General features: G+C 49.4%; 1 protein-coding gene across 17 annotated transcripts in view; it reads right to left on the bottom strand.

Annotated features, from left to right (window-relative positions):
• Nucleotides 1-24,503, bottom strand: part of THOC3 (THO complex subunit 3) — a 291,571-nt gene that overhangs the window by 219,360 nt on the left and 47,708 nt on the right. The window contains exon 12 of one of the 17 annotated variants that reach the window (XR_014838033.1): nucleotides 23,184-23,451. The exons of the other annotated variants lie outside the window; for them this stretch is intronic. The gene's annotated coding sequence lies outside the window, so the exon portion shown is untranslated. The remainder of the gene's footprint in view (nucleotides 1-23,183; nucleotides 23,452-24,503) is intronic. 17 annotated transcript variants of the gene reach the window in all.

Genomic DNA, 24,503 nt, shown 5'->3' with positions numbered 1-24,503 from the left:
GGAGTCTGGGGAGCTCAATGTGCAGTGGGAGGCTGTGTTAGTTATCTATTGCTGCATAACACATAACCACCAACTTAGTGGCTTAAAACGGTACATATTTATTATCTCACAGTTTCTGTGGGCCAGATGGGCTGAGTCCTCTGCTTCAAGTTCTCTCACCGGGCTGCAGTCAAGGTGCAGGCCAGGGCTGTGGTCTCATCCTGAAGGTTCAGCCAGGCAAAGACCCCCTTCCAGGCTCACATGTTTGCTAGCAAGATTCAGTTCCTATTGGATTGAGGGCCTCAGCTCCTGGCTGGCTGTTATCCAGAGGCAGTCCTCCATTCCTAGCTATGTGGACCTCTCCATTAGGGCAGCTCATAAGATAGCACCTTGTTTCATTGATGCGTGTAAGCCACAAAGGCAATAGAGAGCACTGGCTAGTAAGATAGAAGCCATAATGTATGTAACCCAGTCCTGGAAGTGACATCCCATCGCCTTTGTCATAGTCTATTGGTTAGAAGTCATGGGCCCCACCTATAGTTACAGGGAAAGGAATACACAGGCTACAAATACTGGGACAGGAATCACTGGGGACATCTCAGAGTCTTACCCCAACAGAGACAACGCCCCCTTCACTACAAAGGAGCACCAGTTGAGCAGGGCCTCATTGGAGCCAGACCCCAGGCCTTTTCAGCCACAGGGGGTGGGAGAAGGGTCTTAGAGCAGGGCAGGGGGCAATGGTGGGCTCTCCCAGAGCTTCTGCCAGACTGAGGCCATTCCCAGAGTTGGGAACTAGGTTCCGAGGGCCTTCCAAGACTGCGGATGGGAGAAAAGGAGACACAAGGGCTTCGGGTTTCCCTGGGAGTCCATCTGTGTGCTCCAGCAGCAGCCCAGCCACTGTCCTCTCAAGGCCCAGGTCCCTCCTCAGTAAACAACCCAGTACTGGGCACTCAGGTATTTCTCCTCTGCCCCCCTTTTCTCTCCTTTACACTTAGTGGCACCCCAAAGCTCCCTGGTGGGACATGCCAGCATCCTCTCACTTTTGGTCCTGAATGTCTTAATTCCCTCAGTTAAATAGTGCTTACTGAGCTCCTACCACTTGCAAGGCACTATACTAGGCACCACCGACACCAATCAACTGCTCTTTCTGTCTGGGAATCTATCCACTAATGGAAGAGACAGGCAGATAACTATACCAGCTACCCACTGCAACATGTACAGTGATACAGGCAGAACTGCGGCACTTGAGGAAGGCTCCCTGGAGGAGGTGACATCTGAGGTGAGTCTTAAATGAGGAGGAGCCAACCTGGTAGAGAAGAGCGGGACTCCAGGCAAAGGGGCTGGCATAGTCTGACACGGGTAGCGGGAGCCAGGGAGGTAGAGGTGGGGGGTGTCTGCAGGAACTTGAGTTCTTGGTGAAAAGCTGAGAGCCTGGGGACATCAACTAGGGTGGGCTGTCACACAGTGGGCTCTCCCTGTAGGCAATAGGGACCCACTGAAGGCCCTCGAGCAGAGTTGTGACATGATCAGACATGCAGATTGAGGCAGATTGTCATGGCTGGGAGGAGGATGAACCGGGAACCTGGGGAAGAGCTGGTGCGATGTCATGGTCAGAGATGGGGAGGCCTGAGCTCAGGCAGTAATGAAGGAGAGGGGAGAAGTAAGCAGATCAGAGGGCTGTAGAGGAGGACAGATTGGCAGGACTTGAGAAGTGGATGTGAGGGGCACAGAGAAGGGAGGGGTGTAGGTTAATGCCTGCATCTGTGTCTTAGGTGGTTCCATTCTTCAAGATCTGCGATGTTGGTAAGAGACAAGTTTGGAGGAAGATAATGGGTTTGGCTTGGAGCTTCTGGGTTTGAGGTGCCTGGGGAGAGTCCAGTAGGGAGTCTTGAGTGCAGGAGAAGCACAATCCATGTGTGCAGGGTGCCTGTCCTCAAATAGTGATGTGATGACCATTTACTTCACCACGGGGATCAAAGCACAGGGAACCAAGAAACCTAGACTGGGAAGAGGATTTAGAGTCAAAGCCATCCTCCCATGCAGCTCAGGGTCCCTCCTGGGCCATCTTTGGTAGAGGGCACTCTGCTCGTGATCCCTGCAGGGCGGGAGAGCGCCTTACAGTAGTACAGGCCTTTTCTTTCTCCTAAACGGAAAGCTGCCAGGAGGCAGGGGGTTAATGAAGCCTCCTCCGGCATCCCTTTAATTGACTGCAAAACCCTGCTTCCAGACCACTCACTTAGCACTTGTAATTAATTGGGGCCTCTTGCCTGATCTGAGAGATGATTCGATACCCCCCAAGGACAATGTTTTCTCCGCCGGGATCCTCCAGCTGGAGCCGTCTCTGCACACTGGACCCTTCATGAACACTACCCTGGCTGTGAAGGCCGACTCCTGGGTGATCTCAGGCAGGGCATTTCCCCAGTCTGGGCACAGAGTTGAGTGGTTCAGGCACATAGTACAGGTTGAGTGGGTTGGGCCAGGGCTGATACTAACCTCTCTTTGGGCCCCAGGCCTAGGGCATCTACCCCATCCTAGGGTGGGCTCAGTGGTCTCCACCTCCCGGCCACATGAATTCCCCACTGCTCTCCTAGTGAGAGACACTTGGCATGACCTTGTCTACAAGAGGGTCAGGACAGCCCATCTTAAAGTACATGGGGCAGGGGGACAGAGCTTCCACTTACTAAACCCCTCCACTGTATGTCCTCCACAGAGCTGAGTGCTTTAAAAGCACCATCTCTGCTCATCCTAACAGGACTCTCAGCGGTCAGGATTATGCCTGATTTACCCATGAGAACACCGAGGCTTAGAAGTAGAATGAGCTCAGGCTTTGGTTTTCAAACAAACCTGGCTTTGAATCCTGATTCTTTCTGTCCTATCTTGGGCAGATGACTCGGTTTCTCTGAACTTTTGTTTCCATATCTTTTCTTTCTTCTTTTCTTTTTTTTTTTTTTTTTTTTTTTTTGGCCACAGCATGCAGCAGATTGATGTGGGATCTCAGTTCCCAGACCAGGGATTGAACCTCAGCCACAACAGTGAAAGCAGCAAATCCTAACCACTAGACCACCAGGGGACTCCCTGGTTTCCTTATCTTAAAAAAAAAAAAATGATGAGTATAATAATGTTTAACTCCACTACCACCATCAGGGTCTCTGAGGGAATTAAATAAAATAATGGCTATAGATGCCCTAGCACAGTGCCTGGCACACAGCAGGTACTTTAAAAGTGACAGCCATTACTGCAAAATGCTACTATCACAGACTGATGAAGACAAGTAAGAAGAGGTGGAGAGGAAAAGAGGGAAAACATGTCGAAAGGAGGAGAATTAATTTCCATAAAAGTCCTTAAGTCATTCAAATAGCAAATTGGGAAACCCAGATTGATTGCTTAATTGATGATTACTTTTTAGGGCTGCATCTGCAGCACATAGAGGTTCACAGGCTAGGGGTCCAATCGGAGCTGCGGCTGCCAGCCTACGCCACAGCCACAGCAATGCAGGATCCAAGCCGCATCTGCGACCTACACCACAGCTCACCACAATGCCGGATCCTTAACCCAGTGAGCGAGGCCAAGGATTGAACCCTCATTCTCTAGCTGGATGGACTCTAGCTGGATTTGTTTCCACTGAGCCATGACAGGAATTCCAGAAGCCTAGATTTTCACTGTCATCCAACATAAGCTGAGCGGTCAGGGTAAGAAGTGAGAAGGGGGTCAGATGGGAGTAACTCTTTTCTAGGAAGCTCTCTTCAACTCAAAAGAAACTTAGCAATGTGTATTAGTTATCCATCACTGTATAACAAATTACCCCAAAACTTGGTGCCTGAAAGCAACAACCATTTCTTTTCTCCCAACAGTTGCTGTGGGTTTGGGAGTTCTGGAGTAGCTTGACCAGGTACTTTGGGTTGGGGCCTGTCATAAATTTACAATCCAAATGTTGAGCTGGGGCTGCAGTCTCATCTGCAGGCTTGACTGGAGCTGGAGGATTCACCTCCCAGACAGCTCACTCACATGGCTGGCAAGCCAGTGCTGGCTGCTGGCAGGAGGCTCCCTTTCTAGCAGGGCCTCTCCTGAGGGTTTCTTGAGTGTCCTCACAATATGACAGCTAGCCTCCTCCATAGTTAGTGATCCATGAGAGCCAGGTGGAAGCTGCCACATCTTTCATGACCTGGCCTCAGTTGTCACCCACCATCACTCTGCAAGAACCCTGTTGGTCACAGAAACTAGCTCTGATCCAGAGTGGGAGGATACTGCACAGGACATGAGCATCAGGAGGAAATATTTGGGAAGTCTGGGGGGTATCTTGGAGGCTGCCTCATTCACAGTGCATAACCTCACCCCACTCTCAGCCCCTGGTCAACAAACAGCCCTGCATTCACCCACCCATTCTGCAAACTCTTCCCAAGGACCTCACCATGGCCAAACCCTGGGCTAGGCATTGCCCTTCCGACATGAATCTGACAAGGTCATGGGAGTCCAGATACGCACACCAACAGCAAAGCCTGGTGAGCAAACATTTGGATATTCCCCATCAGTCCTGGTTTCAAGCCTGGCTTGTCAGGCTGAAGCCATTTGACCTTAAGCACATTATTTTCCTTCTCAGGGCCTTCATACAAAAGGATAATAATATCTACAACTACCCAGTAATTGCAGCAAATGTGTTAAAGTGCCCGGCACATAGCAAGTTCTCAATAAATGACAGCTAAAACTATCAATATTATTACTCTAAATAAATGGAGACTGCACTCCCCAATCCAGGCAGCTGCCCCATCTAGGCTTCCCCTGCCCCTGCCCAAAAGAAGATAGGGCTCTTGGACCCCAAGGCTGCCCCCTGGGTCCTGTCTGTCACCTCTTCCCAAAGGCCTAGCTGAGCCCCACCTTGGCTCCAACAGCCAGAGGCTCCCTGGCTGCCAGCCCTAATCAAAAGCTCCAGCAGAGACCTCAAATTGATTTGCCATCGTTTAGCTGGGAAGTGAGAGCTCTTCTTGACTCACGGCCAAGATCCATTCTGTGATAGCAAAGTAATCACCTCCGTGGCGGGTGTCCGGAGACTGTGATAAAGATCTAGGACAAAAAGTCTCCATCCTACCACCCAGAATCCGAGCCTCACTGCGCCTCACCTCTGGTTCCCATCCCTCCTACTGCCTGTGTGCAGCCCACAGTGTCTGTCCTCAAAGCCCCACCCCCCACCCCCATGCCCCACGTCCCTCCCAGGTCCTCCGAGTGTGCGCGTGCGCACACACACACACACACACACACACGCTATGTGTGGCCTAATGCATTGAGTGGCATTGCAGACAGGGGGACTTTCTGGGGATCCTTAAAACATACTGATGCCTGGTTCAAGCCTCCAGACATTCTGATTCAGTTGGTGAGGGAAACACACAGGGCACTGGGATTCTTATCTGTTCTCCTAGTGGTTCTAATGGGCAGAGAGTTGGGGAGCTGCTAGTCTAATGCCCACAGCAGTGGCTTCACCTGGATGCACGTCCCTCCACATTCATTTAGTCACTCGACACTTGTTTCGGGAGCACCAACTATGTGTGAGGCACTGTTCTAGGAGCTGAAGAGACCACCCAGAACCAAGTCATTGCCCTCATGGAGCCAACATTCTGGTCAAAGGAGGCAGACCAGAAACTAAAGAATAAGACAAATATATAATATGCTATGAGAATAAGTACTTGAAAAGTCACATGTGGCCAAAGTTACCTTTGTTTGACACCTGAGTCATCCACAGTCCAGCTTTTCACAGCTGCCCTGTCTCTGGTTGACCGGCTTCTGAGCCTCAGCCAGAGCCTTACTGAGTCTTCACCTCAGTTATACAGTGACCCCCAACTATCACAATGACTCCAACCCTGGCCACATATTAAGCCCTGACACCAGGAGAGGGGAAGATTTTGGGGGCTTTTTTTTTTTTTTTTTTGGTTTCTTATAAAGGCTGCACTCATGACACATGAACGTTCCCAGGCCAGGGACTCAATCCAAATTGCAGCTGTAACACACACCACAACTGCTGCAACACTGGATCCTTTTAACAGGAGCGGGAAAGTTTTAACCCCAAGGACAGAGAAGCCCTAAGTCTTGGTAATCCCTAGCCATTTGCTCAGGTCCCCAATGCTCCCATGAACCCAGCACCTCCTGTGGAAAATCAAGCCTCTCCAGCCCTGCCACAGATCCCAAACTTAGTTCTACTCTCCGAAACTTTCCCTATAGAAAACTTACCGGGTTTTCTAAGGATTCTTACTACTAGTATCTAGAGGCACAATAAAACAGATGGATTAAACAGATGGGAAAGGCCCCCAAGTGGTAAGGTTGTTGATGCTAGAAGGTTCCTTGGAGAGCACTCCACTTCATCCCCTCATTTTTCAGCCAAGCCCAAAGAGCTTACTAACATGCTCAAGGTCACACAGCGAAGAACCAGCTGGAAATCCAGGCTTCCTCTCAATCCAGTGCTCTCTCTGCCACCCTATCCTGCCTCCATAAGAGAGTATAGGGAGTGTTACCCATCTGGTAAAACAACTCCCAGAATTTCCTTTGGGAACCCACTCTTCCTCTGTTCTCTACCCAGGATTTGGGTCAAATCCAACCCACTCCACACCAAGTATTCCCCCAGCGCTGTGATCAGTTGGGAGCTAGATTCAGGAGCCAAGCGAGGCAAGGCGGGGCAGTGAGGTTTGCTGAGACCTGGAAGCTTCTCTGGTACCCTTGAACCTGGGGACTAGGGGGTGGGAGTGGCAACTGCCATGTTGTCATCTCTTGTGGGCTGAGGACTAAGCCAACCTGCGACAGAGAGGAGATTTGAGAGATGAAGAGAAATGGAGTTGCAAGGACATCCTCTGACCCTCAACTACATGGTAACTAGAGGAATTTCTACCTGCGTTTTTTGGGGGGTTTTGTTTGTTTTTTTCATTTTCGGCCACTCCATGGCATATGGAGTTCCCGGGCCAGGAATCAGATCCGAGCCACAGCTGCAACCTATCTGTATCTGCGGCAACAGTGGATTCTTTAACCTACCATGACAGGCTTCTAGGGATCAAACCTGTGTCCCCATGCTGCAGAGACACCACCAATCCTGTTGCACCACAGCAGGAACTCCTACCTGTGCTTCCTTTTTAGTTTCGTTAAGTCAATAAATACCCTTTGTGCTTAAATCAGTTTGGGTTGGGTTTCTATCACTTGCAGACCTGACAATGCAGACAGGAACCCCTTTCTGGCTCTCCCAGAAACTCTCTTACCTGCATCAAATCACCTGTTCTCTGACCCCCACCTACCATTTGCTCTCGATCTCACCCACTCTGAGAGTTTCACAGAGCATAGTCCCTAAACACACAAGGTTCCTGCTTCTCTGTTCCTCCACATTGTGATGGACAGAACAATGTCCCCCCTTCAAGGATGTCCATGTCCCAATCTCTGGAACCTGTGACTCTGTTGTTACTATACACAGTAAAGAGGAAGTAAGCCTAGATGAAATTAAGATGCTAATCATTTTACCTTAAAATGGGAGGTAATCCTGGATTATTCAGTTGGTCTCAATGCAATCACCAAGTTCCTTAAAGAAGAGGGAGGCAGAAGGGAGAACCAGAGAGATGGCAGCATGAGTGGAACTCAGCCCAATGTTCTCGACTTTGAAGGTGAAGAAAGTGCCCAGGATCCAAGGAGAGCAGAAAAGTTCCCAGAACTTGGAAAAGGCAAGGAAATGGATTCTCCTCTAGAGCTTTGGGAAGGAACCAGCCCTGTCCACACTTTGACATTAGCCCAGTAAGATTGAGCCCCACTGGATATCTGATCTCCAGAATTGTAGGAGAATTTATGTGTGCTGTTTAAGCCACTAAGTTTGGGGTGATTTGTTACAACAGTGATAGGAAACTAATGCATACATCAAAGGACCCTGATGTTGCATTTGGGAAACTGGTTGATATTTCATTTCTTCCTGCACCTCTGGTTGATCATTTACCGTTCGCCATCTAAGTCACTGGAATAGCAAGACCGACTAGACACCTGACCCTGCCCTTCCGGGCTCCCCAGCCAACTGGGGGCAGGGGACAGATATGCAGTCAGCTCTGATGGACGGTGCCAAGTGCCATGATTCAGAAGGGTGTGGGATGCTTTGAGAACCCATAGCAGAGGCACCAAACCCGCCCAAGGCAGGGAGAAGGGACATGTTCAGGAAGCATTTCCTGGAGGAGTCAAAAACTAAGCTTATAACCTAAAGCAGGGAAAGGCATTCCCAGGAGATGGAACTGCATGAACAAAGGCTCAGAGTGTGAGAGAATGTGGCATCTCATAAGCCGGATGCCAGGAACAGCAACATGCAAAGGGTTGGAGGGGTATGGAGGCAGAGGCTGCAGCAGAGACAGAGCTGTTTAGAGCTCAGAAGGCCAGGATGGGCATGGACTTCATCCACAGGTGTGGGAGCCATTAAGAATTTTAAGCAGGAGAGAGATATGGACAGGTAGCATAGAGGATCAACCAGCAGCTTAGAGACCAATGTGGAGACTCCAGGAAAAAAGGAAGGGTGTGTGAAATAGGGCACAGCGGAGGGGAAGAGAATGGAGAAGGAGATACTGGAGAGCTAATGAAGCATTGGAACAGGCTAGGTGTGGCTTGCCCATGGCAGGTCTGGGAAGGAACAGAGATGGGAACGACTGCATTTTCTGGTCTGCTCTAGTGGGCAGAAAGTGGCGTCCCTTCTCTGAGATGGCAGCACCACTGAGGCGGAGCAGGCTTGAGGCAGGGGATGAGAAGAGGTAGAGTCGGGAGTTCCCATTGTGGGTCATCAGTAACAAGCCTGACTAGTACCCGTGAGGGTGTGGGTTCAAACCCTGGCCTCACTCAGTGGGTTAAAGATCCGGCATTGCTGCAAGCTGCAGTGTAGGTCGAAGATACGACTGGGATCCTTTTTTGCTGTGGCCATGGCTGGCAGCTGTAGCTCTGATTTGATCCCTAGCCTGGGAACTTCCATATGCCGCGGGTGTGACCCTAAAAAGCAAAAAAAAAAAAGAAGAAGAAGAAGAAGAAGAAGAGGTAGAGTCAGTGGAACCTGGAAGCAGCCCCAGGAGATGTTCAGGAGGCAGCTGCTCAGCAGACCGTCTGAGCTCGAGGGAGGCAGCTGAGTCATCAAAGATGAGCTTCAAGGCTCTACCAGCGGACTGGCCAGGGGATAGTGGGAAGGAAGAAGAGGAGACGCCTGGGCAACACAGTCACTTAACAGCCTTCTCTACAATATGGAAGCAGGAAGCCGCCTCAAGACTACAAAGAGAATTGGCAGGATACTCAGAGACAGAAGGGACAGGGACCGAGGGTCCAGTAGACACCATAGCCCCCAGCCCAGCCACCATGGTAGCCAAGGAGCACCCCCACCCTGCGCAGGATGGCAGGGTACTTTGGAGAGGCCTAGAGACCAGCTCAGACGCCAATCCACCTCCCTGCCCACATCCAAGGAGGCCCAGGACACCATCCCCTGCTGCCAAGGAAGTGCTAGTACCATGGTGACAGGTGTATAGGCTGGAGAACTCCCAACCTCAGCCTTCCCCTCATATAATAAGAAGAAGGGGTTCTCTGGTCCAGACAGAGCGGAGCCAACCCCATCCCACCTCCCACAACTCCCACAGTTGTTTTCTTCCTTCCCCGGCCAAATTCACCATCCTAAAGAGCATTTAATAACTGGCTGCCAAGTCCCCTGGGGACAGACTAATGAGGCTGCCTCTACTTCCTCCAGGGCCTGGGGCTCTGAGCCCAGCCCCTCCCCGCCTACTCCCACCCCTCCTGTCAAACCTCCCACTCTTTCCCACTGAAGCACTCAGGCCTGGGGGCCTCCATCTGGGCCCCAAATTGTCAGGCTTTAGATGAGAAAGAGCGCTCCAGATTCCTGGAGAGACGATAAGATGAGGGAACGGCCTGGGGCAGGGGATCCTGAGGCCAGAAAGCCCCCGCCTGTGCCTCATATTTGAGTGTTCTCAGATCATTTGCTGAGCGGCTGCAAGAAACAGGCAGCACAGCCCACCCGCTGCATTTCTGGGAGGCATCAGGCTGCAAATGGGTCTCTGGTCCCCAGCACAAAGAACCGGGGCTTGGATGTTAATCGGATGTCTCTGCCTCCCAGTGTGTGACCTTGGGAGAAGCCTCCTCACTTCTTGGAGCCTTGGATCTCTGGTACCTAAAATGGGGACAATGATAACTTCCCGCAGGACGGATGAAAGGAGGTCATGTATGTAAAAGCACTTGACACAGGGCCTGGGGCCCAGAATGTTCACAACAAATTATATGCCAGAATGTTTCAAATTGCACTCCTTGGCAAGGTGAGGTATCCAATCAGGATGTGGCTGTTGCCCTGGAAACACAGGTTTCTCTGTAAAAGGGTCAGTGGATACCATGGGGACTAGCTCCCCTCTCTGTCTTCCTCTAGGCTAGTTCTTTCCCTCCAAGGATTGGTATTAATTCAGAAAACCCTTTTTCCTTCTCTTGCTTAATCATTATGAATTCCTGGAGGGCTTCCTCAGGAGGGGCTTGATGATTGAGCCCAAGGATCATGGAAGCTCAGATCCTTCCATTAAACCTCCTTAGTCCACACTGCAACCTGGACAGTGTGGGGAGGAAATAGGATGCTACCCACCACCCCAGCCACAGGGCTGACAGTGACTGCACCGGCACACCAGCAGGGGCTGTGGTACCCCAACCTGTGCTGCTGCCTGGGCCACATTACCTTCTGTAAAGGACGGCATGAGGGTTTTCCTGATCACCTGACTTCCCTCAGCCCTGGGTCATAGGAGACCAATGGGCAGGTCTGTCTCCACAGACCACTTTGTGGGCTACCCACCTCTGGGGTTCTATGAGGAATACCCCAGAAGACCTTGTTCATCCCTGCATCCCTATCCACTAATCAGAGCGCTTTTATACCAGACAGAAGCTTCCACACATAGGCTGACTGCCAAGAAAAACTCACAAATACTCCCTCCCATTTATCTAGCCATCTTCCCCCCACACCTGCTTGGCCCTGGCATTCACTGAGTGTCCCCAGGATAAACTGAGGACGGGGAACTCTATTGCCCCTGGGGGCCCACTATGTACATGAGAAAGATGGTGACATGGAGGCTTCAGTTAATGGAGAATCGGTCCCTCTGGGTGGCTAGCATCTCTCTACAGTATTGGAAATACGTGCTAAATACATCCTTAGGTGATCAAAGCAAAGGCAGAACCTATTATAAATGAAAAGGGGTCAAAGGAATGTCTATTCTTATTTGTTTGTATTCCCCAAACAAAACTGGAAGGATACACAAGGATCTAATATAAGAGTTTATTTGTGGTGAGGGGTTGAGAAGAGGGTGGATGGCAACGGGCGTGGGAGTTTAGACTTTTCATTCTGTTCTGTTTTGCATTGTTTTGATTTCTGAACTCTAAGAATCATTTCTCTGTTTAAAATAAACAAATTGAAAAATGTTAACTAACAAAAGAGGAAAGCCCCATTCGTGTCCAGCTGACTGTGGCCATGCAAAGATGTGGGCATTGCATTCCTGGAGTTTGCAGTTACTCAGAAAAAAAAACAGAACACAGGAGTTTAACATGAAATGCCCCATTTAAAATAATTAATTAATTAATTTTGCTTTTTAGGGCTGCATCCATGGCATCTGGAAGTTCCTAGGCTAGGGGTCTAATCAGAGCTACAGCTGCTGGCCGACACCATAGCCACAGCAACACGGGATCAAAACCACATCTGCAACCTATACCACAGCTCACAGCAATGCCAGATCCTTAACTCACTGAGAAAGGCCAGGGATTGAACCCAAAACCTCTTGGATCCTAGTCAGGTTCATTAACCACTGAGCCACGAAGGAAACTCCAAAATGCCCCCTTTTTAAATGTTTGTAATTATTGTTTCATTAATACAACACATAGTTTTCACTTGTTAAAATCACTGAAGTTGGGGTTCATCTTACAACTGCTGGCATGTCAGAGTTTGTGGGCATTTTTTTCCATAATGGTACATAAAATGGAGGCATACATTGCAATCAGTCTCAGTTCATTTGATGAAATAATACAAAAGTGGTGATGTAAAGAGATGTTTGTTCTCCAGTGGCCCAGTGGGTTGAGAATCCAGCATTGCTGGAGTTCCCATTGTGGCTCAGTGGGTTGAGAACCTGACACAGTGTCCATAGGATATGGATTCAGTCTCTGGCCTCACACAGTGGGTTAAGGATCTGGCATTGCTGCAAGCTGCGGCGTAGGTTGCAGTTGCCGCTCAGATCTGGAGTTGCTGCAGCTGCAGCTATAATTTGACCCCTAGCCTGGGAACTTGCATATGCCACAGGTGCAGCCATAAAAAGGCCGTTTTGCCCCAAATCAGGACAAACCACCTACAAAATTCACTCCAGGGTCAGCTGAGTCTTCGGTTGGCAAAGCATGATAGCTCGACGTCCCTCTCTGCTCAGTCCTGCTTCTTTCCCTTCCCTTCCACAGGTGTTGATTCTAAGAATAATTTTTAATAAATATCCTGTACACTAAATTCTGACACAGAAGCTTCTTTTTGAGAACCCAACCTGTTACATACAGTTGGTACCAAAAGTGGGTCAGGAAAGCAGACACTGGGATGAGAGTTTGGAGACAATCACCTGCTGCCCAGCTGGCAGTGCACCTTCCCCCTTCACAGATAGCCTCTGGCATGAGTCACCCATTAGGATGGCAGCCTGGGAAAGAATTCATCAACTGGTGAGATGCATTTGAGAAAGAAGGTGAAAGAACAACTATAAGAACAATTGAATTGGGTGGCTATTGATAAACCCAATTGATCTGGGAAAAGAACAAAAAGCAGAGTGTGGTTAATTGGCAATTAAAGGCTAAATGGGAAAGCCAGAGGCCCTTCTGTAGGCACTTAAAGAGGTTGTCATCTCCCTCTGCAGAGGGCAGAGAAAGCAAAAACTCATCCCAGGCTCTTGAAGAAGGTTCCATTCCAGCCAAGGTAGGTCTGCTATGCCATGGTTGGGACTCCAGTTAAGAAAGAGTGGATCGCTGACACATGAGGTGGGAACATCTGGATTGCCTGTCCAGATCCCCTTGAACCTTCTGAGCCTGCAGAGGGCCTGCCCCGACCTGCTGGGGCCTAGCACTCCCTCTCCACTTGCAGACCACAGGGGCCATGTCTGAACTCAGGATCTGGAGCAATAACTGGGGTTCAATTGCAGCAGAAATCAGCTATGGATATGTTGGGCCTGATCAGGAGAGACAGAGGTTAAGTCCCAAGGGAGTGGCAGCCCGTGGTGAACATGGGACTGGATTTGGACAGAGAGTGTTCAATCAGGAGGCCCAGATCATATGGTTGGATAATGGGAGTTTTTAACAATTTGGGAGCACTCTCTCAGGATGCAGGATTTAATACCCTCAAGCATACCCCAGGAGATGACTCAAACTCACTACCGAGGTGACTCCTAGAAACACGGGAAAAGCAGTGGCCCAGGTGAAGTCAGAAGCGCCACAACAGATGGGGGAAGAAGGAATTAACAGGCTCAGAGAAGTGGGCACACCGGGGGAGATGTACGGTAAGACTGGAAACCGCCGCCTGCCACAGAGGCCCATGTTACCCACGGTACCCAGAAGACAGACAGCTCAGCCAGGCTGTGAGGAGTGTGCTGGCTAGCAGGTTCTCTGCATCACTTGGAAGTTCAGTGATGGCTCTTCCCTGTAGGCTGGGGCTGGTAGGAGATGCTGTTACAGAACTGGGCTGGTTCACAGCAATGGGGATGATGGGAACATGAAACACAGAAGCCATCCAAAGGCAGAAGGGCAATTTTGTGATGAATGGTAAGGTGGAGGGGCAGACAATGAGCCTGGCCTACAGAGAGTTATGGTTACTAGCACACAGCATCCTCAGGACAACAGAGATGGGCTGCCAACAAGGGCACTACTCTATCTGCAAAATCAAATAAAATCAAGGATGGAGTTCCCTTGTGGCTCAGCAGGTTAAGAACCTGGCATTGTCACTGCTGCAGCTTGGGGGGCTGTTGTGATACAGGTTTGATTCCTGGCCCAAGAACTTCTGCATGCCTGCAGGCACAACCAAAAAGAAAAAGAAAAGAAAAATAAAATCAAGGATGGGTGGAGGAGACTGACAATAGTTTTTGTTTGTTTGTTTGTTTTTTGCTTTTTATGGCTTCACCTGCAGGATATGGAAGCTCCCAGGCTAGGGGTCGAATCTGAGCTGCAGCTGCTGGCCTACACCACACACAGCTCATGGCAACACTGGATTCTTAACCCACTGAGCAAGGCCAGGAATCAAGCCCACATCCTCATGGATACTAGTCAGGTTCATAACCCACTAAGCAATAATGGGAACTCCTGAAGGGTGGTAATTCTTATCTTCCCTCCATGTAACTCATTGGTCTGGCCCCCATGGAAACCACAGATGACCAGAAATGTAACAAGTGGCAACCCCAATTGCAGGTGCATTGCCAGCTATGATACAGCTGCTAGAGTAGATTAACACAAACACAGGTACATGTTATGAAGCCATTTGTTTGCTAAATGTATTCTCTTGGTCCCAATCAAGAAAGAGAATCAAAAAGGGTACACATTCACAGGGAACAAATGACAGTATACAGTCACCACTTTCACCAAGGCTCTATCATGGTGGTCCTCGATCAGGACCATTCAGACGGGTGGCAGGATGTCACTTTGATCCATTACACTAACCACAGATCCATTACACTGACCACATCATGCTGATCTGGCTGATGAACAAGAAGTATTGTTGTTCTTATTGTTCTTACTGGAGGCCAGAGGGTAAGAGGGAAAACTAATAAAGATCCAGGAGCTCACCACCTCAGTGCTATTTCTGGAAACCCAATGGTCTGGTAAATACTGAGACATACCTCCAAAGTAAGGACAAATTATGTCATCTTTCATCTCCGTCACGGAGAAGAAAACACATCACCTGATGGGTGGGCCTGGAAAACACATCACCTGATGGGTGGCCCTGGGACCTGGGAGTACTGCTCCAACCCCATATGCCAGGTGACATGAAGAGCTCCACACAGGGGATGTCACTTGGATTACCTAAGCAGCTGGGTGGTAACTGGTGATAAAGCTGAGTCCCACCCACGGGGTTGGGGAGGGCAGACATTCAGCCTCAATTTCCTCAGCTCCAACATGAGACCTAGAAGGATGCAGCTCGTCGGTCTTGTGGAGCTTCAAGGTTGGCACATTTGCACGGCTCCTGGCAGGCAGACACCTCTCTGCGAATGCAGCCATTACTATTCAGGAGCCATGGAGCTAATCAGCTTCGCTGCGGATGCAACAGGAATTCGCGGTCGGTGACTGGCCCGAGGAGGGGAGGAGAGGCTAGAATATCTCATTTTGACAAATGGCTTTTGTTTACCCACGACTGACAAACAAACGCTCCACGACATGTGGCTAATCACCTAAAAATAACTGCACATATGTTCCCTCTGAGGAGTGTTCCTTGCTAACAAGCACGGGGGCTGTGGGGCGCTGGGGAGGGGGGAGGTTCTGTGCGCCTCTCCCAGCACCCCTATATCCCTGCAAGAGCACCCCGGGAGGCTCTGGACACACATCTTCCAACTCCCCGCATCCAGCCTGCCACCCAGCTGCATCAGTCCCAACGAGCCAGCCTTCCCTCTGTGGACCCAGCCTTGGCCCCCAGCTGCTCTCCCAGGTCAGGCCTCAACACTTCCAGCCAGGGCTGAACCCTAGTCTCCTCACTGTCCTCCCAGCCACACCCTGTCTTGCTCTGTCCTGCCCCCTTAACTCACAGATCTGACCACCCTGCACCTCTGAGGCCCTGCTGACCTCACTTTCCCTGAAGTGATGGCCTAGCCAACAGCGCTCAAACCTTCCCAGTACCCTGAGCCCACCCCAAACTCTCAAGCCTCCAGGCTTTTGCAGGTGCCTGAAGGAGGGCCGCTTCCATTTACACCAATGCCTCAGTGCTTTCAGCCAAGATTATGGCCTTAAATGACGTCTATGCCCACGACAAATAAATGTGGTCTTCTCCCAAACTCCAGGCCCAAGTGTCCGATCACTTACTGGATGTCTTATCTTGGTTGTCAAGGAGGCATCTCAGGAGTTCCCATAGTGGCCCACTGGAAACGAATCCAACTAGGAACCACAAGGTTTCAGGTTCAATCCCTGGCCTCACTCAGTGGGTTAAGGATCTGGCGTTGCCATGAGCTGTGGTGTAGATTGCAGACATGGGTCGGATCCTGTATTGCTGTGGCTGTGGCGTAGGCCAGCAGCTGTAGATCCTATTGGACCCCTAGCCTGGGAACTTCCATATGCTGTGGGTGTAGCCCTAAAAAGCAAAAAAAAAAAAAAAAAAAACCCCAAAAACAAAAAACTGGTCACGTCCTAGGAGTTCTCTTGTGATACACTGGGTCACTGCAGCAGCTCAGGTCACTGCCATGGCACGGGTTTGATTCCTGGCCCAGGAATTTCCATATGCCATGGACAAGGCCAAAAAAGAAAATTGAAAAAAAAAATGCAAAAGTTAGTTGAGAACTATTAATTCAGTGGACCTATTAAATACACTACCATCATTTAATGCTTTAAGAAAAAAAAAAAAAAAAAAAAAGGAGCTCCTGTCATGGCTCAGTGGAAATGAATCTGACTAGCATCCATGAGGATATAGGTTCGAACCCTGGCCTCGTTCAGTGGGTTAAGGATCTAGCACTGCTAGGAGCTGTGGTGTAAGCCTAGCCTGGGAACCTCCATATGCCCGAGGGTGCAGTCCTAAAGAGACTAAACAAAACAAAACGAAAAAACAAATTAGTTATATCCAGTCCCTCCTCTGTTCCAAATCCTCCAGCAGGTTCCATCTCAGAGTCAAGCCAAAGTCCTACTCACAATGATGGTGGCCAGAACTGGCAAATAAAAACACAAGACACCTTAAATAAATTTGAATTTCAGAGAAAGGCAAATTTCTATGGGACACACTTACATTAAAAAATTATTTGTTGTTCATCTGAAATTCAAATTTAACTGGGTGTCCTGTATTTTTCCAGCAGCCAGACACAAGGCCCAGGATGGTTGGGCCCTCCTCCCCTCCACCTGAATCACCCCCACCCTCCCCTGCAGCTCTGGCCACCAGCCTTTCCCCAGGGCCATTCCAGGGATTCTTCTATCTCAGGGATGGTTCCCTCCACCTACAAAGTTTTCCTCTCCTCTCTCTCTCTCTCTTTTTTTTTTTTTGCTTTTTAGGGCCACACCCGCGGTATATGCAGGTCCCCAGGCTAGGGGTCCAACTGGAGCTACAACTGCTGGCCTACGCCCAGCCACAGCAATTCGGGATCCAAACCAAGTCTGTGACCCACACCACAGCTCACCTTTTGGCCCCACTCCCTTGCTTCCTCCAGACTCTGCTCAAATGGCAAGGGTCACCAAGGCTGGCCCCAACCACCCAAAACAAAATAGCAAGCACCATGACTGCTCAGTTTCATCTTTCTCTGCAGTCCATGTTCCCTCCCACCACAAAGTCGTCTCCTTGAAGGCAGAGATTTGTCTGTTTTGTTCACAACTGTATCCCCATACTTAGAACTGTGCCCAGCACACAGTAAATCCGCAATAACTATTTTTTAAATGAATGATGTCCTGGCTGTCCCCCATCAGGTCACCTGGCAACTCCTCCTCAAATCGTAGGGACAGCTGCATGGCCTCTCCTGTGCCAGGCTCACCTAATCACATGTGGGTGCTCCAGACAGAAAGCGTCGCCCCTCACCTGTACTCCCATCGGCTGGGGCTGCGCCTTTACTCAGCACAACCCAGCCTGTCCTCGTTGTTCCCGCACCCATGGCACCAAAGAACTGCAGGTGTGTTGGCCACATTTCCTGAATTAAAAAAAAAATGTGGGAGTTCCCATGGTGGCACAGCAGGTTAAGGATCTGGCATTACCTCATTTGTGGCACAGGTCACAACTACAGCTCAGATCTGACCCCTGGCCTGAGAACTTCCATGTGCCACTGGTCCAGCCAACAAAACCAGAAAAAATAAACTGATAAGGCCAAGCAATGTGAAATGAGAACCATGAGACAGACGATTCGAAATATCTGGGGGAAATCCAGGCACAGAGTCCCTAAAATCAACAGCTCTCCTTGCCCTATATGAGAGCTATTACCTCTCCCCTTACAGGCAGGCATCCCCACTAGTCTAGGAGCACCCCAAGGGTGGGAAATGTGTCTCATTCCCCTTTATATCCCCAGTGCCTGGTCCATGCCAGCACATGGGAAGTGCCCAGTAAATGTGGATGGATGAATGAATGAATGAAGTGCACATTTAAGTGAGTGAAGAAATAAATAGCTTAGGAAACAAAGAGGATTCTGTTCTAAGGTGCTTCTCCGTAGGCACGGGTTTGAGCCCTGTGGTCCCTAAAGGTAAACAACACCCCGCTGTTTAGGCTGCTGGGGAAAGAAGGATGAAGGAGGGGTGGGAGGAGATGAACATGGCCTTCCTCCCTCTGGTTCCCACCCCACAGAGCACATCACATCCCGATTATCTCGGAAGCCCTGAGAAGTGGCTGTTATGCCCCTCTGGTCCAGATGGAAAGACTGAGCCCCAAAGGATGGAGCCACGAAGGCCACACCATAAGGGCCAAGAGGAGACGGGCCTGGGAGTCAGCCACTACTCATCCTGCCTCTGCAACTGGCCCTGGGTTTCAATGACCATCAGAGAAGGGGAGTTCTGTTCCCCGGATGCTTTTTTGCACAGTCCACGGTGGTCCCCTGAGCAGGGAGGAGGGACAAGTCACACTGCACAAGACAACAGACCCTGTCACTTTGCTCCCATTTTCCCTCTGAGCGCCCAGGGGAACTGGTCTGGCTCTCCTCCCACATCTGCACTGTTCCCCCCTGCCACTTACCACAGTTCCCTGGCTGGCCCCCACCAGCTTCGGAGCCAGCCCAATGTAGGCGCCTGCCCTGAATCATCGCATTTGTCTCAATTTTTTTTATATTAATATCATTCTGCACTAATGAGTCCAGCCCACTTGGTCCCAGCTGGAGCCTCGGATGTCTGCTGATTAATTGGTACAGCGCTTTGAGAGGGAGGCGAGGGGAGGGGAGCGGGGAGAGAAGGGGGGGAGGGGAAGGAAGAGAGGGGTGGTTTCCAGAGTAGGAACAGGTTTCCTCTGCTCATCAGTGCCTTCCCCCCTGTACTTAAGCCTTTAGCCAGTTATGGGGCAGAAACTAGAAGGCAACTCCCTCCCTGGCTGTTACTGTCCTCAATTCAGAAGGAACGAGACATGTGGACCTTGCCCCAGGATGCAAAAGAGTGGGCCAGAGGAGAACAGGGCGGGCTTCTGCCTCATCCCAGCCCTGCCTGGTGTTGCCTAGGGCCAAGCGTTAGCCTCCCTGAGCTTCATTTTTCTCATCTGAGAAATGGGAACAAAAATCTCAGTAGAGCACACTTAGTTTAAAGCTTTTGAAAACTTGGCTTCCAATTCCAACTCACCCATTTAGGGGCTGGGTGGCCTTAGGCAAGCCACTTAACCTCTGCAAAATGCAAGCATTAATAGCAGCTACCTGAGTTGCAAAGATTGAATGAGCTCAGGAAGATGCAGTTCTCTAGCACCCAGCAGGATCCAGTGCCAATGACCTACTATCACCATGTCCAGCAATAGTTAATGGATAAAGCAAAGCCTATGACTCCAGAGGTGGAATATTACACAGCTACCAAAAAGGATGCACAGAAGCACATGTGGCCCAGGAAATGTCCATGTACAAATGCCTCTGCAGTATACCTATTTGAGGGCATCTTGTCTCCCTTTTACAGAAGGAGTATCCAAGCCACAAAGAAGGGACTTGATCTGTCCCAGGTCACAGGATAAGTTCACAGCCAAGCTGAGAATTGAGGGCAAGGAAGACCAGCCTCAGGATGCAGTCTTTCCTCTTTGCGACAATTCCTGCACATCAAATTTTAAAAATGGATTTATTGAAGTCATGAGCCTGTAGGCATTTCATTCTGGTTTCTGTCCATGTGCCCGTGATATTTCTGTGCCATAGATAATCACTTTTTAAGGCAGATAATAATCCCTGTCCTGTGCTCCCCACCCAGCTGACAAGTAGATCAAAGGAGCTAATGGCTGTGTGAGGGCTTTGGGAACAGGAAAGCGCTGGGCCCAAGGGAGCGATGGTCAGCATCATTACAGGACGTGGGCGGCTTGGATTAATATTACACATTCATTCATTCATTCAACAAGCATTCATAATGCCTAAAGGTAGATGTCCTCAGCCTAGAGATACAGCAGTGAACAAGAAATGGTATTCCTGCTGCCTTTTGGCGGGGGTGGGGGGTGGGGGGGGAATCCTCATGGGCCAGGGATCACACCCGCACCACAGGGACCCAAGCCACAGCAGTGATGATGCCAGATCTTTAACCTGCTGAGCCACCAGGGAATTCTGACTCCTGCTTTCTTAGAGCTGACACCCTTGTGAGGAGACAGACAATAGACAAAACAGATACAAGTACTACCAAGGAAAACACAGCAAGACAAGGGCTTCGGGGGAGTGAGGCTCTTTTGTCTATAGCATCATGGAAAGCTTCCCTGGTAAGGTGACTTGGAGGCTGAGTTTTAAAAATACAGAGGTAAATCATGCTATCAAAAGGAAATGCATTTCAGACCAAGGAAACAGCAAGTGCAAAGGCCCTGGGGCAGGGGTATATCTTTGATGTTCAAGTAATAGCAAGGCCAGCCAGTGTAGCTGGGGTGAGTGAGGGGAAAATGATAAGAAAAGGGGTGCAGTGGGGATACAGAGGATGTTGAGCCTTATAGGCCGTTGTAAGAACTTTAGAATTGATACCGTTTCCATTCAGTGTATCATCTTCTCATTTGCCATATTATTTACATTGCCTTTACCTTCCAACAACTTCCCACAAGGATGTATCAGAAAGTTTAGATAAAACCAAACTCGGTGTGGCATTAAGGCCTTTTGGAGTTCCAGCCCCCGTGTAACTTTCCGGCCTCCAGTCTCTTTGCTCCCTAAGCCCCCTTTCTCAACCTCTCCGTCCCACCTTTATGCCTTTGCCTATGCAGTTCCCTCAGCCTGACTTCGCTCAGGCTAACACTTCACTAATATCTGGTGACACCTCCTAGGTGTCAGGCCTTATGGGAGGTGCTGGGGAAGCAGGAACAAAACTGTCTCTGTCCCTGCTCTTCTGGCTTCTAGCAGAGAAGACAAACATTAACAAGGAAAGTGTGGGGAAATAAGTGTGTGACTTTCATGAGCTGTGGGGCCATGGCAACAGCCAGGGTCGCCACTCTGTGGTGTGTGTGGGGGGGGGCGGGGGTTGGGGTCAGGGAGAACCAGGAATGAGCAGGAGTCAGCCTGGAGCCAAGGTGGAAGAACAACCAGAGGAGAGAGGAAGAGGCTGGCCTCACACAACGCCATGGAGCAGTCCAGGAGTCATCTGGCCTTTATACTGAGGGCTGTTGAGGGCTTGGTGACTGGAAGGCTCCCTGACTCCCCACCTGGCACATCCTCTGCTGCCCAGCTTCCTCCTGGGTGCCGGAGCCAGGCCAGGAAGGGAGCTCAGCAAATAGGCAGCGCCTGCCCAGCTCAGCGCTGGGTAAACAGGACTCTGCCCTGCACCTGCCGCCTGGGCTCAGCCCACAGCTGCACAGGGATAAATATTTGCCTCCAGCCCCATCTCTCCTAATGAGGGTTTGGGTGTCTGCCAAGCAGACCTGGCCCAAGGGGAGCTGGCAGGAAAGGGGCCAGCATCAGGGAACCCTAGTGTCTCACTCTCTGGGGCGATAGGGTGCAGGACCCAGATCTGCAAGACCCACAGTCCAGCACACCCAAAGGTCTTCACCTGTGCTTTAGTGGGGTCTCGGGAAGTCTGATGCCAGGAAAACAAGGAGAGAGAGAGACCCCAAGAAGGGCAGCCCACTGCTTCTCCTGGCCACAGAGTGGCAGCCAAGTCCTCTCCACCTTCTCACTCATTCCCCATTTCCTTCCTTCCTTGCTGGTAGGAATATATTAATTTTTTTTTTTTTTGGTCTCTTCGTCTTTTTTTTTAGGGCCGCTCCTGAGGCATATGGAGGTACCCAGGCTAGGGGTCACATTGGAGCTATAGCCAAAGGCCTACGCCAGAGTCACAGCAACACGGGATCCGAGCCACGTCTGCAACCTACACCACAGCTCACCACAACATCGGATCCTTAACCCACTAAGCAAGCCCAGGGATTGAACCCACAACCTCATGGTTCCTAGTCGGATTCATTAACCACTGAGCCACGACAGGAACTCCAGAATACAGTAATTCTACATCAAGTAAGGGGTAAGGAAACTGGAAAATTATGCCCCTCCCCTTTGTGCCTTTTGAATGTTTTCATCTCATGCATTATTAGGTATTCAAATGAGTAAACAGGAGTTCCCTTTGTGGCTCAGTGGTAACAAACCCAACTAGTATCCATGAGGACTTAAGTTTGATCCCTGGCCTCAATCAGTGGGTTAAGGATCCAGCATAGCCATGAGCTGTGGCAGACCAGGCTCAGATCCCGCATTGCTATGGCTGTGGTGTAGGCCGGCAGCTGCAGCTCTGATTCGACCCCTAGCCTATGAATACGTGTAGTCCTAAATAAAAAAATAAAAAAATAAAGAAGTGAATGAGTAAACAAAATTGGAAGGTAATATGTGTTCATAATTTTGAAAAAATCAAATTGTAAAGAAAAGTGAATCCATTGAAAATAAAGCCCTCTGAGCCCTTGATCCTGCTTTCCAACAGAACCTCGCCTTAATGTAGGGAAGGTTTCATTGTGGTTTCAACAGAAAGAGCATCATGTGGCACATCCTGCTCTCCTCTATCGACGTGTGTACCCAGGACACCTCCCCACACCACACACCCGGGGCCACCTCGAGCTTCTCAGCTGCTGGAATTTATTCCGTGGTCTGGATGTATTGTGACTCATTACACAGTCCCTTTCGATGGGCATTCGTTTCCAGTTTGTTGATCTTACAAATAATACTGTACTGAATGCCCTTTTACTTGTATCTTTGCATATTTGCTGGAGTTTATTTATAGAATACATTTCAAGCAGGAGGCCAAGTGGCTTGTGCACAGCTACATTGAACAGAATTACCACACTACCCTCTCCCAAAGCTGTGCCATCCTTCCCCCCCACCACTAGCTCATCAAAGTCCCTATTTTTCCATCCTCAGATATTAGACCATTTTTAGCTCCAGGGTGAAAAACTCATGGGTGAAAAATAGTACCTCATTTCTTTTTCTTTTCCTCATGTCGCTTTCTATTTCTTAATTATTAGTGACATTAGACATCTTCCAGGTGTGTGCTTGTCCTCTGCTTTTCTTTTTCCGTTAACTGTCTCTTCACACACTTTGCACACTTTTTGGTAGAGGTGTTCTTTTTTTGATTTCAACAGTGTTTTCACCCTACTCTGTTGTGGGTATCGTGTTCAACAACCCCTCATGAAATTTGGGATAAATGGCCACATCCGTGTTGGGGCTTGCGAAACAGAAACACCTGATTACAAAAAAGACTCCTCTATTGCCTTATCAGTGAAATAGAAAAATATGATAATTCCTGTTAGTGACAAAAGCACAAAACTGTGTAAGTCAGAGTAATTTCAGGTGCAAGTGACAGAAAATCAACAAAATCAGCATAAACAAACACAAAAAGAAACTTATTGGCTCATGTGAATAAAAGCTTGGTTTTCAGGCACAACTGGATCCAGGTGGCTCAAACAACAACATTAAGCATCATATGTCTCTCTCCCCTTTTAGATCTCCTTTCCCCTGTGTTATATTTCTTCTCAACCTAGATGGACTAAGATGGACCTTGGTAGCTCAAGACATATTTTAACAGGTTGCCTATTCAACAACCATGAAGAGTGACTATTTTCCAGCAATTCCAGCAAAAATCCAGGGATTAGTTTTGATTGGTCCAGACCGGGTCATATGTCCATCATCAAGCCAATCATTAAGGTCTGAGTAATAAGTTACATAAGAAAGGGATGGGGATGAATTCTGGATGAAACATGTGGCCAGAGTATGAGAACAGGAAAATTTTTCTGCCATGACTAAAAGCAAGGGCAGGCTAAACTTACAAATGGTCCTACACTGGATTTTAGCTCTACCTCATCTAAGTGACCCTGGACAAGTCATTGCTTCCCTCTGGCCCTTGAGTTCCTGACCTGTAAGACTTGGGCATTAAATTCAATCACTGATTTTGATCTTTTACAGATCAAAAGTCTGCCAAGAGGCCAGCCAGTGACTCACCCACCTGCCCATTTTGTAATTCAGTCATGGTAAGGCCCTGGCCTCTGTGGGAGGGGAAGAAAGGATCTATGCTACTTCCTCCCACATCACAGTCATCCTCAGCATCCAGTCACCTGCCTCAATTCAGAGGCAAGGGTTTCCTGGAAATGGAATCTTCCTTTAGCAAGAAAGGAAAATGATAAAACTTTTGGTACCTCTGCCACAGACTCTATAACATTTACTTATTATAAGGTCAATCCTGAGGACAATGACGTTGTTTTAATGGATCAAAAAGAATAGGAAATTAGATATTTGATA

The sequence above is a fragment of the Sus scrofa genome, chromosome 2, assembly GCF_054392235.1.
Source record: "Sus scrofa isolate SSC_HxYL_T2T_F1_AM1 chromosome 2, Sscrofa_HxYL_maternal_Yorkshire_Landrace_v2.0, whole genome shotgun sequence".
Taxonomy (NCBI): domain Eukaryota; kingdom Metazoa; phylum Chordata; class Mammalia; order Artiodactyla; family Suidae; genus Sus; species Sus scrofa.
This window is presented reverse-complemented; position numbering and strand designations above follow the sequence as displayed.